This window comes from Vanessa tameamea, chromosome 20, assembly GCF_037043105.1.
Source record: "Vanessa tameamea isolate UH-Manoa-2023 chromosome 20, ilVanTame1 primary haplotype, whole genome shotgun sequence".
NCBI classification, from domain to species: Eukaryota; Metazoa; Arthropoda; class Insecta; order Lepidoptera; family Nymphalidae; genus Vanessa; species Vanessa tameamea.
Window position 1 is genome coordinate 2958527 of NC_087328.1, and position 15855 is coordinate 2974381.

Sequence of the window (15855 nt, forward strand, 5' to 3'; positions counted from 1 at the left end):
TTCAATAATCTTCACTGAATTTCATAAGCTAATTCTCTACACCCTGTCATATTCGTCATTCGTACGACAGTGATTAATGATATGACAAATTCAAACGATTACGACCTTTGACACCATAGCATTAAGGGAGATTTAGCTGTGACAACATTGGGTGCGTTGATAAATTATAAGTTTAAGATGTAAATATACATTTTGAATGAATCATCTTTATAATTGAGTATTAACCTCGTTTAAAGTAATCTAATAAGAGTGTTCTTCGTTAATTTATGTCTGTAAATATTGTTCAAATTTAATGTTTAATAGATATAAATTCAATATGCTTTTTTTATTCGGATCATGAAAACTATGAACATTTTGGTTTTTACTGTCTAGTAGATGTCGACGCCATCGCTTAAATTTTAGGTGCTGGTCGTCCGTTGGTAGGCATAAAAAGCGTATCCCTTTTCTTGGAGTTTAAGCATGCTTCATACAAAATTTCAGTGCTTTGATCGTGTGAGATAGACAGAGTTTCATTTCGAATTTATAATATTAGTATAAACTAGCTTTTGCGAAACTTTATGTTTACGCAGCGCACGCAAAAGAAATTATCATAAGGAATAATTTTCCCCCGTCTTTGTAACATTTTTCATTAATACTCTGCTCCTATGGGTTGTATCATGATACTTTATAGCTTTTCTCGATGAATGCACCATGTAATACTTAATTCATTTTTTCAAATCAGACCAGTATTTCCTGAGATTTGCGCGCTTAACAAACAAAAACTCTTCGCCAAACAAACAAACTCTTCAGACATATAATATTAGTATATGTATATGATTAATAAAAACCAAGGACTCAATGGCTACATCATATAGCCTCTTTATCATAGTATCTCAATCACATTAAGAAGTTATATATGATATGTAGATTTGATAAACATACTTCATCAAAGGATAGACAATAAATCCTGCTATCAGAAATTGAATATGAAAAAATGGTTTTACATCTAGAAAACTGTTCCCTTTCTACTTATAAAACAAGGAAATTGAACTTTATTTCAAAGGTATTATGATTGAATTTCATAGTCGAGCGTGAAGGTATTCCGAGATTTCCCATTTTTCACGTCGATCGCTCATTGGTTTCTGGTTGTTTTTAGAGTGTAATATTAGTCATTTTCAAGTGACATTTGTATTAGGAATTCTTACAAAATTCGATCTAGCGGTGTTGCCATTAATATTGATATAAAATATTATATTATATCTACTCTTATTTTTTATAATATACCAAAAATTTGAAGAAGCAAAATTTGTTTGTATGTAGTAGTTAATATCTGGAATTAATGATTCAATTCTTATTTGTTTTTTTTTTATGTTTAAATACTGCATTACTTCTAATGCTATAGGGTTAAATTATATTTATATCATATCATTTTATTTTTACCCGTGCAAGACCGGGGCGGGTCACTAGTCTATCATATATGTTAATAAGTTTGTATGGTTGAAAGAACAGAACAGTGCAATAAATTTTAATAAAATATTTTTATGTTCGAGTAAGTTTATGGAACTAAGTTATTGGTTATTTATAAACGTACGTATATAAATTAACTTCAAGGGCGTAAGATGCGGATCAGTAACCAGACACAATCATCCTGTATTGATTTATTAAAGTGTAAGATCATTTATTTACAATCATTTGATTTTACTAATAAATGTATCGCTTTATTTGGATATATAAATGTAATGAAGAGCCGGTAAATGACCTACTTCTGGGTAGAAATTACCTACCTTCTTGGGGGAAGGTTAGGAGCTAATATAAAAACAAAAATTCAAGAAAAACTTACAAGCGTGAACTTGAACCCTTAATCCTCGATTAAGGTCTATTAATTCTCGCCAATAAACCATCTCGAATGAAATAAATTAATACATAACGTTTAGATATGTTCTCCATAAACCGCTATATATTTCCACTTTACCCATAAAATATTGGGTCTACTCTCATTTAATCTTACATCCAGCATGACGCGTAAAAGTAGTCCGTGCCCCGCGGGATTCGTCTCAGTAATACAGTAATGAAAGCGGGCGTTTACCCGAAAAATCCCGACTAACCTAATATAGGTTAGCCGGGACGCCGGAGGCAATTACAAAAATTAACACTACGCCCCCTCTCGCAATCCCGCAAATGATTCCGCGCGATACTTATTAGATCCCCTCGGGACGGCCGCCATTGTTAATTCCAGAGATTATGGAAGGCCGCGATCTGGTCGCGGGATTATACGCCTGCTATCTTAAGATGTCTTTATTTATTGATCTGGCTTATATATTTAGGTAATTTTGGTAGTCTATTTTGTTTACTAAACTAATGATTCAATATACGAAAATCGATAATTTATTTCATTGAATTAGGCTCTTGCAAAGACTTGAGTTCTAAGCTATTCTAAGTAATTTTAAGAGAAAAAAATAAGTTTATAAACTACTTAGGTTCTGAATGTTACCAAAAATACGCGGCACTGAACTCAGTACTTAGTTTAAGTGTTTTTTTTATCATTAATTTACCTATAATGATATATAAATTTTTTTTTTTGTATGAAACTCGATGAATACATATAAAATAAATTCGGAATCACTTAAAACAATTTCCAAAACTAAAATAATAATTTACACATACATTAAAAACATATATTTTTTTAATAAAACGTTTAAATTTTTTTTCTGCCATTTTTATTTTTATGTCAAAACTAACTACTTCTTGGCTTTAACGGTTTAATAGGTACGTAAACTTTTCGTACAGTACTGTCCACAGGGCTAGTAACTCGACGCGAGACAGACAGCTAGACAGAATATCCTGCAGTTTATTATCAACCATAGTTGAACCATTGCTTATTTATATATTTAAGGGTCAAAACTAGAACCCAGTTCTAGCTCTACTACTACTTTTATTCAGATCTAAAAAAAATTATGAATGAAAATTTATGAATCAATTTATTTTAACTTGGATTGTCTTTGCAATAATAATCAATGCAGACGTTAGTCTACCCGTTGGTCAGTGGTCAATCCGGCGAATGTTCATCGTAAAAATATTTAATATTCCTACGTAGGTTATGTTACAAACACAGGAGTCACTAACCATGGGGACTATCAACACAATACAAGTAGAGACTGCTGTTTGGTGGTAGAATGACAAATAAGTAATACCTACCCTGCCGGCTAGCACAAAATTATCATCATTTTAGTAGGAAAATGTCCACTGCTGGACTAAGGCCTCCCCCAAATATCTCCACAACAGCCGATCCAGCGCTATCAGCATCCAGTACCTTCACGCGACCCTAACAAAAACGTATAATAAACAATATTGGGAACCTAATTTAATAGTCCCTTACTTTTCCTGTGTAACTGTGTATACCCACATTTTGGTCATGTAGAAGGTGCCTATTTGTAGTTCACAGATTTACCCTCTATTTATTCTTACATAGTATGTTATGTAAATATATTTTTAATTTACATAAAATAGGAAAAAAATACAACTTAAAATATATTTATAACAAGTTACAATATTTTACAAAATTATATGTAAAGTTGAAAATATAAAAATGAAGTTCGTTACATCGGTTTGTCTTGTTGAAGTTTGAGATTAAATACATAAATCCAACCCGCATTGAATGAGATACATTTATAACACAAAATAATCATATCAAAACTGAACTATTGCAATTTATTTTAAATAAAATATGGTACTAGAGAATAGACATTTATATACTTCGTGGGCATATGTGCAAGCCAATTTGGGTAGACACTACACTACACTACTCACTCATCAGATATCCTACCACTAAACAGCAAATAATTGGAATCGTTGTGTTCCGGTTCAAGAGCCAGTGTAACAATAAACACTAGGGCAATGAAATCTTAACTCCCAAGGTTGGTGGCACATCAGAGTTAGAGTGTATATTTATTAGAGGTATAGTGAATATTTCTTAAAGAGCAATGTCTTTGTTCTTAGCGACCCCCCCCCCCCCCCCCACATTTCAGTCCGCATATTGCGATTATAAAAAAAATACGCCTAAATATTATTTTTTGTTACAGGTAAGGACTCACACAATAATCATAATATGCATCAATCAAATTTATTTTGGAGGTAAGAGTTAAGTATAAAGTTCAAAATACCATGAAAATATAATTGAATTTGATTATTGTCAACCATACGTATTAAAGAAAAATTGTCTTAACATCGTTGTCGAAACGATTTTCCTATTAAAACATTTGATAAATATTTATCTAATTTATTTTCGCGGTAAAACCGCCTTAACGAAAACAATTATTGAATTTGATTAACAATTACCGTAACCCTTATAAATCTGTGGAAGCATCGCGAAACCAAATGATTTTAATTAAATTAATCAACGAAAACGTTTGCGCCGCGGTAACAAGGTATCCTGTTTGGTGCAAGATACAGAGATATATAAATGAACTACATATCAATAATAATAATCTTTATTTGAAAAATATAAGCATTACGGTTATTACACCAAGTCGCTTGTATAAATATCTACACGAATTACTTAACAATTTTTTTAAATATTCTTACTAATTTGACTAAAACATACTACTAAGGTACCATGAAATAAAATTTAGTAAAAATAAAATTTATAAAAAAAAGTAAACAAAATAACCTTAAATCTATTTAGAAACTACAAATCTTTAAAATTCTGGAATAAAAAGAATTGTTTGAATATAGTATAAAAGGGATCACAAAATATGTCTACATCTCGACAACGAAGAAGGAAGCTATTTAAAAGTTTAACAGCCCTAGCAGTGGGGCTGTTGCTAGCGTGGGGAGAATGCCACATAGGTGGGTAACAAAACAATCTATGTTGCCGTCTTCCAACACCACGCATATATTGGTCGGGAACATACAAATATATGGATTCGCGTACAGCAGTGCTATCCACCCTATTCACTAGAATTAAATAGTAAAAGTTTATATGTGCGGATTCCCGCCTAAGTTGAAGTGTATCTAAACCAACCATACCTGACACAAACAGAAGGATACCTGACACAAACAGAAGGATAGAGAAAAGAGTAGTATCCATATTTACGTTTAAATAAGTATCTACAGAATTTACGTTGAATTTTTTCTAGCATTAGGTATAGTGTACATTGCCTCACGCGGACTCTAAACTATTGAATTATATTTTAATTTACTACGGACATAGGCATTATATAATTGTTCTATTACTTGGGTATTCTTAAATTGCGATGATATTTTAATAATGAAACTAAGGCATTTTATTTATATTAGCTTTACAAGTTTTAACTATATGGTCATGAAAATTCAATTTACTATCCATTATAACTCCTAAATCCTTAATTTTGAGTACATGTTCCATATGTATATGTATTAAATGTTTATTTATTGATTTTAACGCGAATTGAAGCTGCGAACTTGATTTGATTTTTTATAATTGATCAAAGTCAGAAAACTATCTTTTTTGTATGTCATAGGTGGCAAACCCGAGAAATATTAACAGTAAAATTAAATGAACGTAAATTATCTTTGTGTGTTTGCTAATGACGTAATTTTGATTTTAATAATTTTCGTAATTCATTGATAATGAAATATTAGTTGCGTTGATTCGAACAATACGTAGGAATGATTAGGCTCAACTGGACGATACCTTGTCACTACTTCAATAAAAAAAAAAATCAAATGTAAAAAAATGTGATTGTTTTTCATCATCGACATGACGTGGGTTGTCATTGGCAGTGTGAATGTAAATGAATGTTTCATCGCTGTCGGCTCAACTAAAAGCCATTAAACTAAGAATTGAATTGAATTGAATGTTTCAAATTGAACATTATCTACATAAATGTGTGTTAATGGTTTTTTTTTTATGTATATTATCTTTCTGCACTCCTATTCCAAATAAACTTTAATTGTGCCAAAATTCATAATTTTTTTTTCGTAAATATGGGCATTTTAATGCTTGACGTATTATTATTATATAAAAAAAACTATTATAATATTTTTTACGAATAAAGTTTGTTAGACAGAAACTTCATATTCCGTCGCTGTATGCCTGTAACTTGTTCCACAAAAACCCTTACTAATCCCCAAATAATAATAGGCGATGTAAATGCTTGTACGGTGTTACCAACCCTATTCAAATTAACTTTGCACGCAAATATTTGCTGTTGGTATTATGTTGAATTATAAAGTGCTTGTTCTCGCGTTAATTGTGTTTAATTTTGATTGTTTACTAAAGTGTAAATTAATATATTTATAATAGAAAATATTTTTATTAAATATTTTACAAATAAAACACTGGTTATTATTGTTGATAGATACCGAGGTTTCAGGTACTGTATGTTACGACTTAGAACAACAGATGGCGCTAATTGATTGATCAAATCGAATCTGAATCGCGCAGGCAAGGTATAACGTATTGGGTATTATAGTTTCATCCGAATGTTTCAAATAATCAGTGCTACGACCCGAAGCGCGCTCCACTCCACCGACTACGTTCTGAGCCGAGGCGTGATCTCGTAAGAGACATCCTCAGGACGAACGTAACTTATACTTCAAGGCTAAGTATAAGCCACACACACACACCGGGCTTGGAGGTGAGTACTAGTACTGTACCGGTGAAGCTGTAAAGGCCAGTAAGACCAACAGCTAAACGACAACCAAACACAAAATAAACTTCCGAGGCGCAATCGTATAGGTCCTTTAGGATGGACGTCTTTCGTAGCCCGAAGGATCAAATTTCGAAGCGAAGTTCTCTAATGCAGATACGTTAGCCGACCGATCTATCTGTATCTATGATGCGGGTAGCCTAGAGAAAATCATATGAGAAGCAGTTTTCATTTGAATAAAATTTGACTTTTTATCCTATCCTTCCTGAAAGATAAGACGAGAAGGTACGAATCTTAAAAATAATCCTACCGAGAATTTCTAACGCTTAAAAATATCCAGATGGGAAATGGGAATCTGTACACTAAATATATTGTAGTTATTCAATAGTGTTATAACTGTCATTTGTAAGTAGAGTCAATAAACCTTTTACCCAATATGGTCTCAGTATTAAATAAAACTCACCGTCACTCGCCGTCAACACGCGGCGCGCTGGCTTAATTTACCTACCACAAACTGACTAATATCCACGCTTTCATGGACTACAAACCCGAACAGTACACGCTATTTTGATCCTTAACTCTTCATCATAGATATCAAAATGATAAAACAACGAGGACAGCCTTTTATGTAACTGTATGGTTTTGTTATTGAATTTTCCGGAACTGAAGTGAATGGAATTTTGGGTTCTGTAAAATCTATTTATTCCACTGGTTCTGGATGATTCTGTCTGACGTTACTTGGGGACGGAAATGGACTATGTGTTACATTTGATGATGTCATTATAGTAACCTCTTTATAATTCGTCTCGATATTTTAGGTAAGGCTGTAGGTTAAATCGTTTTATATTCGTCTCGTACCAACGAAAAAAATATTAAACTGTATATATATTTTCTCTAACAATAATTTATATATTTATAATTAATAAATTAATCTTTCAATTTAAATTTTCTACGTTAAAGTTACATATAAAACAATTGCAAATGATTTGCGGTGATTTCTGAATCGGTTTCATTTGCTCAACGCACTGAACGTATGAGTGAATGGATCAATTATTGAACGAACGAACGGACTGATAATTGTTTGAATGAGGGTAATTAATTCACGGCTGAACAGTATCGAATGATTCTGAAATGTATTAAACATTTTACATTTGTGTTAACGTTATGAATATTATATAATTTATCGTTCATTTTATTTTATTTGCTTATTTAACTTTGTGCGGATATTGTAATAATAGAACGTTCTGATTCGAATGAATTCGAAATTCAAAACAATATTTTTAATTAAGAATTATTTTTATTTGCGGAAACTGAATAAAGTCAGCATAAGGTCGTTCAACTAGCCCTTTAATCAAATATTCACGCAATGTTGGAACTGTCAGTGAGTCCTGTAATATGGTGCCAACCACAACGGTTTAGGTCTGAGGTACAACGGGTGTATTTTATTTGTTTTAAGAATTTAATTTAGCAATGATTAACTAATGTTCTTGTTATTATAAATAACTTAAGGTTTACCACACTTATTATTTATTTATTTCTAGTGTTATTTCATAAATATAAATGATTATAAATTTTTAATCCTATTAATTATTTTACGATAAACTTATTAAAATCGTGTCTGTAACATGTTTTTTCAATTTATCATAACAAATTTTAACTTAAATTGTTAATTGTTGTTTGTTTTATTGTTTATGATATTTATTCGTCTTAAAATAGTTAATTTAGATATTTACGGTTGCTTGTATTTTTATTTTTATTTATTAATTTTAACTTTTATTGATTACAAAACCTTATATAAAATATAATCAAATATCAATTTATTTTTATGAAATATAAATTAAGACCTAGTGTGACACCGTCTTCACTCTCGATAGGAATCAATCCAACCGGTATCACTGGAGTGATAATCGCACTTTAACCGCCGGCTACTGGCGATAATAATTGTTCTAGTTGCCGGCAATAATAGCCGGATCGCATCAAACCGGATACGATTAATTGTGTTCAGCATATCGTACCGCTATTTTAAACGGATTTCAAAGTTCGATTGTTCTTTTTTTGAAATTTTTTCAGAGTCTTATGTTTGAAAAGTAACGGCTTAATTTCTGATCAGAAGAGAACAGTATTGTTTAGCTGATCATCTCCTAAATAACATTTATAGTAGAAGTCGTAAGGTTTAAATTTGTGTGTTATTTAAAGTTCGTGTTTATTTTTTAAAACATTAAGAAATTTGTTTTATTATTAACGAGTTGTGCTTACTGTGAATTAACAAAATTACATAAATTAAAAAATTGTATGTAACACATTTGATCGACACGCACTGGAGATTAATGGAAGTAACTTCGAATCCTTCTAATAAAGAGAAGGAAAAGAAGAGACCCGAAATGATCTATTCAAGAGTGAATTATAATAATTTTAATTTTAATATTTATTTTAAACAATATTTCATCAACTCATTCGAATTTAAATTCAGTTCATTCAACTTAAGCTATTTTATATATATCTACATTTTTACATTACTTAAACAGCCTGTAAATTTCCCACTGCTGGGCTAAGGCCTTCTCTCCCTTTGGGGAGAAGGCTTGGAGCATATTCCACCACGCTGCTCCAATGTGGGTTGGTGGAATACACATGTGGCAGAATTTCGTTGAAATTAGATACATGCAGGTTTCATCACGACGTTTTCCTTCACTGCCGAGCACGAGATGAATTATAAACACAAATTAAGCACATGAAAATTCAGTGGTACTTGCCTGGGTTTGAACCCAAAATCATCGGTTAAGATGCACGCGTTCTAACATCTGGGCCCTCTCGGCTCACCTATCTATTTGTTCTATGGCTCATCTATATCTATTTATATAACGGTCTAAATCTGAGTATCTCACGCGTAAATGTTTATCTTAAACGATGTTATGATACTTTCCTAAGGAATATTTACTTGTATCTTTCGAGTAATAAATTTCCTATAATGGACACGGGTTGGATTTTTGTCAGGACAACGAATGAGATTAACCTGTCCGCAACCCGGATTACCGTGACGCGGGACGCCGGGACTCCGGGATTCCGGGACAAGTGTATTGTTAGTGGTAATTTGTTTTCTAATTGTTTTGTTGTGATTTAACGGTTAACAAATAAATAAATAATAACAAATAAATAAATATTGGACAATATCACATACATTACTCTGATCCCAATGTAAGTAGCTAAAGCACTTGTGTTATGGAAATCAGAAGTAACGACGGTACCACAAACACCCAGACCCAAGACAACATAGAAAACTAATTAAACTTTTTCTACATCGACTCGGCCGGGGATCGAACCCGGGACCTCGGAGTGTCGTACCCATGAAAACCGGTGTACACACTACTCGACCACGGATGTCGTCAACGGTTAGGCAACATTATTTATAAAAAATTCAAAATTAGAACAATTTCGATTTAATTTTTTCTTTTTTTATTTTAATTTTATGATCGGATAATATTATGCAATAAAATAATTTAAAAACTCTATTTATTATCAAAACTGAAACTAATTTAAAACTTATAAAACTAATTTCTAACTAAGTTGACGTCTTTCATTTGAGACAAACTTAGTTTCTTGTTGGTTTTTCTCGGTGAAATCTACGTTCTTACCCGGTGATAACTTTTACGTTTAATTTAAATCTGTAACGTCACGGTTTTAAAGTGCTTACACGAGCCTAATTAAATAAAGACAATTAATAATATAAAACTTAAAGTTAAAAAAACAAAAAAACTTATGAAATGAATATTCATCAGTGCGTATGTCAGCGCGTAGACATTTCGATTTCCTTTCTTCTCCGATTTGTTTCAAACAGGAGACATGAGACTGTTATGGCAGACCATAACATGATTGATCGATTCAATCATCGAAGCAAATAAAATAAATTGAACATTATATACTTTTTAGTCCTGATGATCCCAAACGGTAACACTGTTTGGGTACATCAGCTAAGAAAAAAGGAAGCCCGTGTGACAGCTCAATGATGAACGTCATAAGATGTCTCCTGTAATAATAAATAAATAAATATTGGACAACATCACATACATCACTCTGATCCCAATGTAAGTAGCTAAAGCTCTTGTGTTATGGACATCAGAAGTAACGACGGTATCACAAACACCCAGACCCAAGACAACATAGAAAACTAATGAAGTTTTTCTACATCGACTCGGCCGGGAATCGAACCCGGGACCTTGGAGTGGCGTACCCATGAAAACCGGTGTACACACTACTCGACCACGGAGGTCGTCAAAACGCACTTCGAATTAGGAAATTGTCGATGAATAAATCAATTTATCAACATTATTCCGTTTGATAGCTTCTGTTGCGTGTACTGCGTAAACGGTTAAAGTTTTTTGATTGTTTGACAAAAATCTGCGATATAGCCGAGCGCAGTCGTGACGAGGAGCCAGTGATCTATTAGTGTAGCATAAGCACTCGCCACAAGAGTTATCAAAAGATCAAGGTGGAATATGAAAGTGCTCTAATCGTTCCATTAGCGTGCACGATCAGTTGTAGTGTATGAATACTTAATGGTAGAGTTTTTTTATTTCTCGTTAATGTATTTGTAATACACAATGTGGGTGATTGTACTAAACATTTATTACTTCAGCCTGATAGCTTCATTCGGTTACAAGGGCGATTTAAATCGACCATTCCCCTTTAGGTTTAAAATATTTTAGGATACAGTTTTTTTTTACTGTTTCCTAAATTTATAAAACACAAATTTCCTTACTTACCCTTTCTAGGGGTAGAGTCTCTAAAATCCGTTTTTAGCGGATGTCTTGACCCTATAAGGAACCTACCTGCCGAATTTTATGTTTGTGGTGTTATAGTTTCTGGAATTTCGTGATCAGTGAGTTGTATTTCGTTATTATATATATAGATTTAAATTGTGGCTCCGGTTGTAGGAGTGACTGTCAATCCATTGAATTGAATTGATTGGAAATTATCTAGTCCATTCACAATACATTCCATTACATTTAATCTTAATACGCTGAAGTAGGCGTCAGGGAAATATCTTAGCGCGAATAAACAGGCTGTAAGCGTAAAATTATTTTGTATCTGTCTCATTATATTACTACTAGCAACACCAGACTGGTGTTGCCCTGCCTGGGTGTATTATTTAGATAGATTTTTTCACAGTTTTTTTTTTTTTTTTTGTTTTAATTTTACCGTTGTAATAATTTATATTGTAATACCAAAACTCAATAGGATTTTGTCTTGTATGTTGTGATTCTGACAATTGGTAACTCGTATATACCATTCCTTATGGTGATCAATTGAACGGTATTGAAGTGTGCCGCGTTATTTAACGGTGACTTACAAGAGCCAAGCCAAGGTAAAGGAAGGTACCACCGACTTATCAAATACACCACCAAGTAGCAATACCTAGTATTTTTAGGTTACAAGAAGATTAAATATTGGTAAATAACAGTCAATTTTATAAATGTACACCCTTTTATGTATTATATATTCCCAAGGAACATAAAGTCGGAACGTAAATATATTTTATATAGATAGATCGAATGTGGTTGAAACTATCTGTTATATTGGTTATCTGATGACGTCATTGAATATATGAATTTAATTAATATTATATATACGCCCGTGTCACATATTGCTCCAAAATTAACCGCGATTATTGTTCAATTAGCAAAGGTATTTAATATTTATACTGATTTTTACTAAAACCGAAACAATTCTAGTTATAATGTATTTAATACCTTATCTGTTCTAATGAAATTGAGGCGTCTGTCTGTGGATGGATAATTAATATTACCATAACATATTTTTTTTTATCTGTCTGTTTTTCCAAGATAATCTACAAAATATATATTGACGATAGGCATAAGCGTGTAGCATCTTATTTCTCAAGGTTGTCGGTACATTGGCGATAAGGTTCCTATTACGGCGCCATGAGAATTGATAACCACTTACCATCAGGTGACCCATATACCCGTCAGCCTAACGAATTCATAAAAATTGAAACGTGAAACACCCGGTTGGAACGAAGTTGCTTCCGCTGTACACGTGTCTTAAATATTAGACACGATTAAATTAATAAATAACGTTTGAGAATATTGAAATGTCAAAAAAAAAATGTTTAAACAGTATTATATGAAACTGTGAATAATAGAAAGAGACAGAGAGCAAGGGAAAGGGGGAAAAAGTCGCCCTTTAGAGATCATAACCATTTTTCCTTAAGTGACGATATCTGCCACACTCCGTTAAACGAACTTGATTCCAAATAGATAGATATTTTACATAGTATTCTGTGTAAAATATCTTCCTCAAATAATACACTTGGCGAAATGCTTATATCATTACAGCCTTGATACCTTATCACGGAAACCGTGTCATACTTAAAAGTATCATTACATTATACAATGTAATCCATTATTTCTAAACACATCTCGTCACAGTTTAGATGAGAGAGATAAGGCACGCTCAGTTAGCTCATTATGGTTTTAAATCGTTTTGAAAAAACACAAAATAGCTTCGAGCAAGCTTATGTTGCTATACGAGTACGATGTGGCCTTTTTCAAAATGTTTATATTAAAGTATATTTGAATCTAAGTAAGCTAGAGCGAACACATAAACAGGCAGACGAAGCTCAGTAGTTACTTTTTTTTAGGGTTCCGTACCCAAAGGATAAAACTGGACGCTATTACTAAGACTCCACTGTCCGTTCATCTGTTCGGCCATCTGTCACTAGGCTGTATGATAGTTAGACGGACAATAAATATTTAAAGGGGCTCCCATACAACAGACACGATTGTCGTTTTTATAGATTACGCTACGGAACCCTTCGTGCGCGAGTCCGACTCGAACTGGTTTTTTATACTATAATGACTACCTATCGGTTCGGCTTCGCAAGGGTAGAATAAGTGTGCAGATAATCCGTTAATACCGTAAAACATATACGTTTACGCGGCGCACGTAAAGCTCCCAATCGGCATGATGATAATCCATATGTTTTAGCGGATTTATCCACAACCTTTTAGTTGACTGCACACCTTGGGAATGAAATGATCGCCTCCAGGCTGTTTCAAATAACTAAAATATAATAATTATTGTACATGCAAAATGAAAAAAAAAAAAAAATATCCCGCTGAGTTTCTTTCGCCGGTTCTTCTCAGGTCCGAGGTGCTAAATTCCGAACCGGTGGTAGATTTTTGACAATCAATAAGCAAGTGTAAACACTTCTATATTGAATAAAGATTTTTGATTTGATTTGATTTGACCTTAATGAATTATTGATACACCTTCTATGTGAATTACTCCGTCTATCAGTGGAAACCGTATAAAAATCTATTTGGTAGTTTTTGAGTTTATTACGTATATACAGATAAATAATAAAACATAACATAATCAGCCTGTAAATTTCCCACTGCTGGGCTAAGGCCTCCTCTCCCGTTGAGGAGAAGGTATGGAGCATATTCCACCACGCTGCTCCAATGCGAGTTGGTGGAATACACATGTGGCAGAATTTCGTTGAAATTAGACACATGCAGGTTTCCTCACGATGTTTTCCTTCACCGCCGAGCACGAGTTGAATTATAAACAAATAAAGCACATGTAAATTCAGTGGTGCCTGCCTGGGTTTGAACCCGAAATCATAGGTTAAGATGCACGCGTTCTAACCACTGGGCCATCTCGGCTCAATATACAGACAGATACCAAATAAAGACTTTGTAATATGTAGTAATACTGTTGTTGACTGTTTCAATAATTTGTAGTAATAAATCTGAAATAGTTCAACGTTACATGGACCACCACAGGTTCCATATACAATTGTATAATAGGTTTTTTTTAAAGTGGTTTAAAGTGTAATTTCGATTGCGTTACTTTATTGTTATTCATTCACTTGACATAGTTTATATGTGGAAACAGTTTGTTTAAGATCTCCTAATTTTTCCTTGAGAAGCTAAACTGGGATAGAACTCAAGCGAACATGATTCATTGATATCATAGGATTTTATGAACGCGTCCATCTCAACAGATGTTTGCGGGTTCAAAACCAGACAAGCGCCACTGTATTTTTATGTGCTTAATTTATTTTTGTAATTGTCATCTCATGGTCAGCGATGAAGGAAAATATCGTGAAGAAACCTTATTACTACTTACTAAGGAAGAAGAGGCCTTATTCCAGCAGTGGCTGTTACTATAGGAATTTATTCTAGAAAAAACAAGGGTGAGATAACTGATACACTTCATAGTAATATAATCCGGATATTCTAACGGAGCATAAATAAATATTTGACCTCAAATGTAATACAGCCTCCCAGACAAAGATAACGAGATAGAACACGGCTTCATGTGAACTGTTGAACATAAAATAATTAGCGAATCTAAAACTTTGTTTGTTCAGGATTTTCTAAATAACGTTAACAGCCGAGTGCGTAGTTATATCTAGATGAGATTTACTCGGTAACGTTGAAATTTGAATACCTAGTAACCGAGTCGTATCTTCAATATGTCTGGTTTTAAATTAATTCATTGACACTGCTATAGCTCGTGAATGAAGTGACATGAAAGACTTTTCTGAAATGAACTGAGTAACAATACCAGCCGTCATTTTTATTTATCTCAATCATTACTTTCACAAAACAAAGAATCTTACCGAATGGATTTTCACACGACTACCAATATGAGGGTGTATTCTTCGTTAAGGTTTTATATAAATTAAATGAGAAAAGAAATCCTGACTGGGAACTTGGCTGGTATGTGCCGCTTTAGCGCTTAGAGCTACATATATTACAAGGTAAACTTTTTTTTGGATCCTTATCATACCCGAGCGAAGTCAGCACAAGTAGCTAGTAATTATATAATTGTCATTGATGAAAGTATTGCAGTGTACCAGTGTATGATACTAGCTTTTTGTTGGAGCTGTTAATTATTTTTTATGGTCACTTTATTATCGCCATTGTACATCATAGATAATTCAAGCCCTCGACCAATAATATCGCGTCAATACGATGTCAAATATTGCTTATTTCGATATTGTCCTCGTGTAGAATCGACGATATGATAATTCACTTGGTGGTAGGGCTTTGTGCAAGCCCGTCTGGGTAGGCACCACCCACTCATTAGATATTCTACCGCCAAATAACAGTACTCTGTATTGTTGTGTTCCGGTTGGAAGGGTGAGTGAGCCAGTGTAATCACAGGCACAAGGGACATAACATCTTAGTTCCCAAGGTTGGTGGCGCATAAGTGATGTAAG

General features: G+C 33.2%; 1 protein-coding gene and 1 long non-coding RNA gene across 5 annotated transcripts in view; one reads left to right on the forward strand and one right to left on the reverse strand.

Annotated features, from left to right (window-relative positions):
- LOC113403803 (dystrophin, isoforms A/C/F/G/H-like) overlaps positions 1-15855 on the forward strand; it is a 580208-nt gene that overhangs the window by 414383 nt on the left and 149970 nt on the right. The gene's annotated exons all lie outside the window — the stretch shown is intronic.
- On the reverse strand, positions 9772-10881 carry LOC135193871 (uncharacterized). Its single transcript, XR_010309492.1, has 2 exons — positions 10789-10881; positions 9772-9898 (listed from the first exon to the last, which is right to left on the reverse strand). It is a non-coding gene; the product is annotated as an uncharacterized LOC135193871 (long non-coding RNA).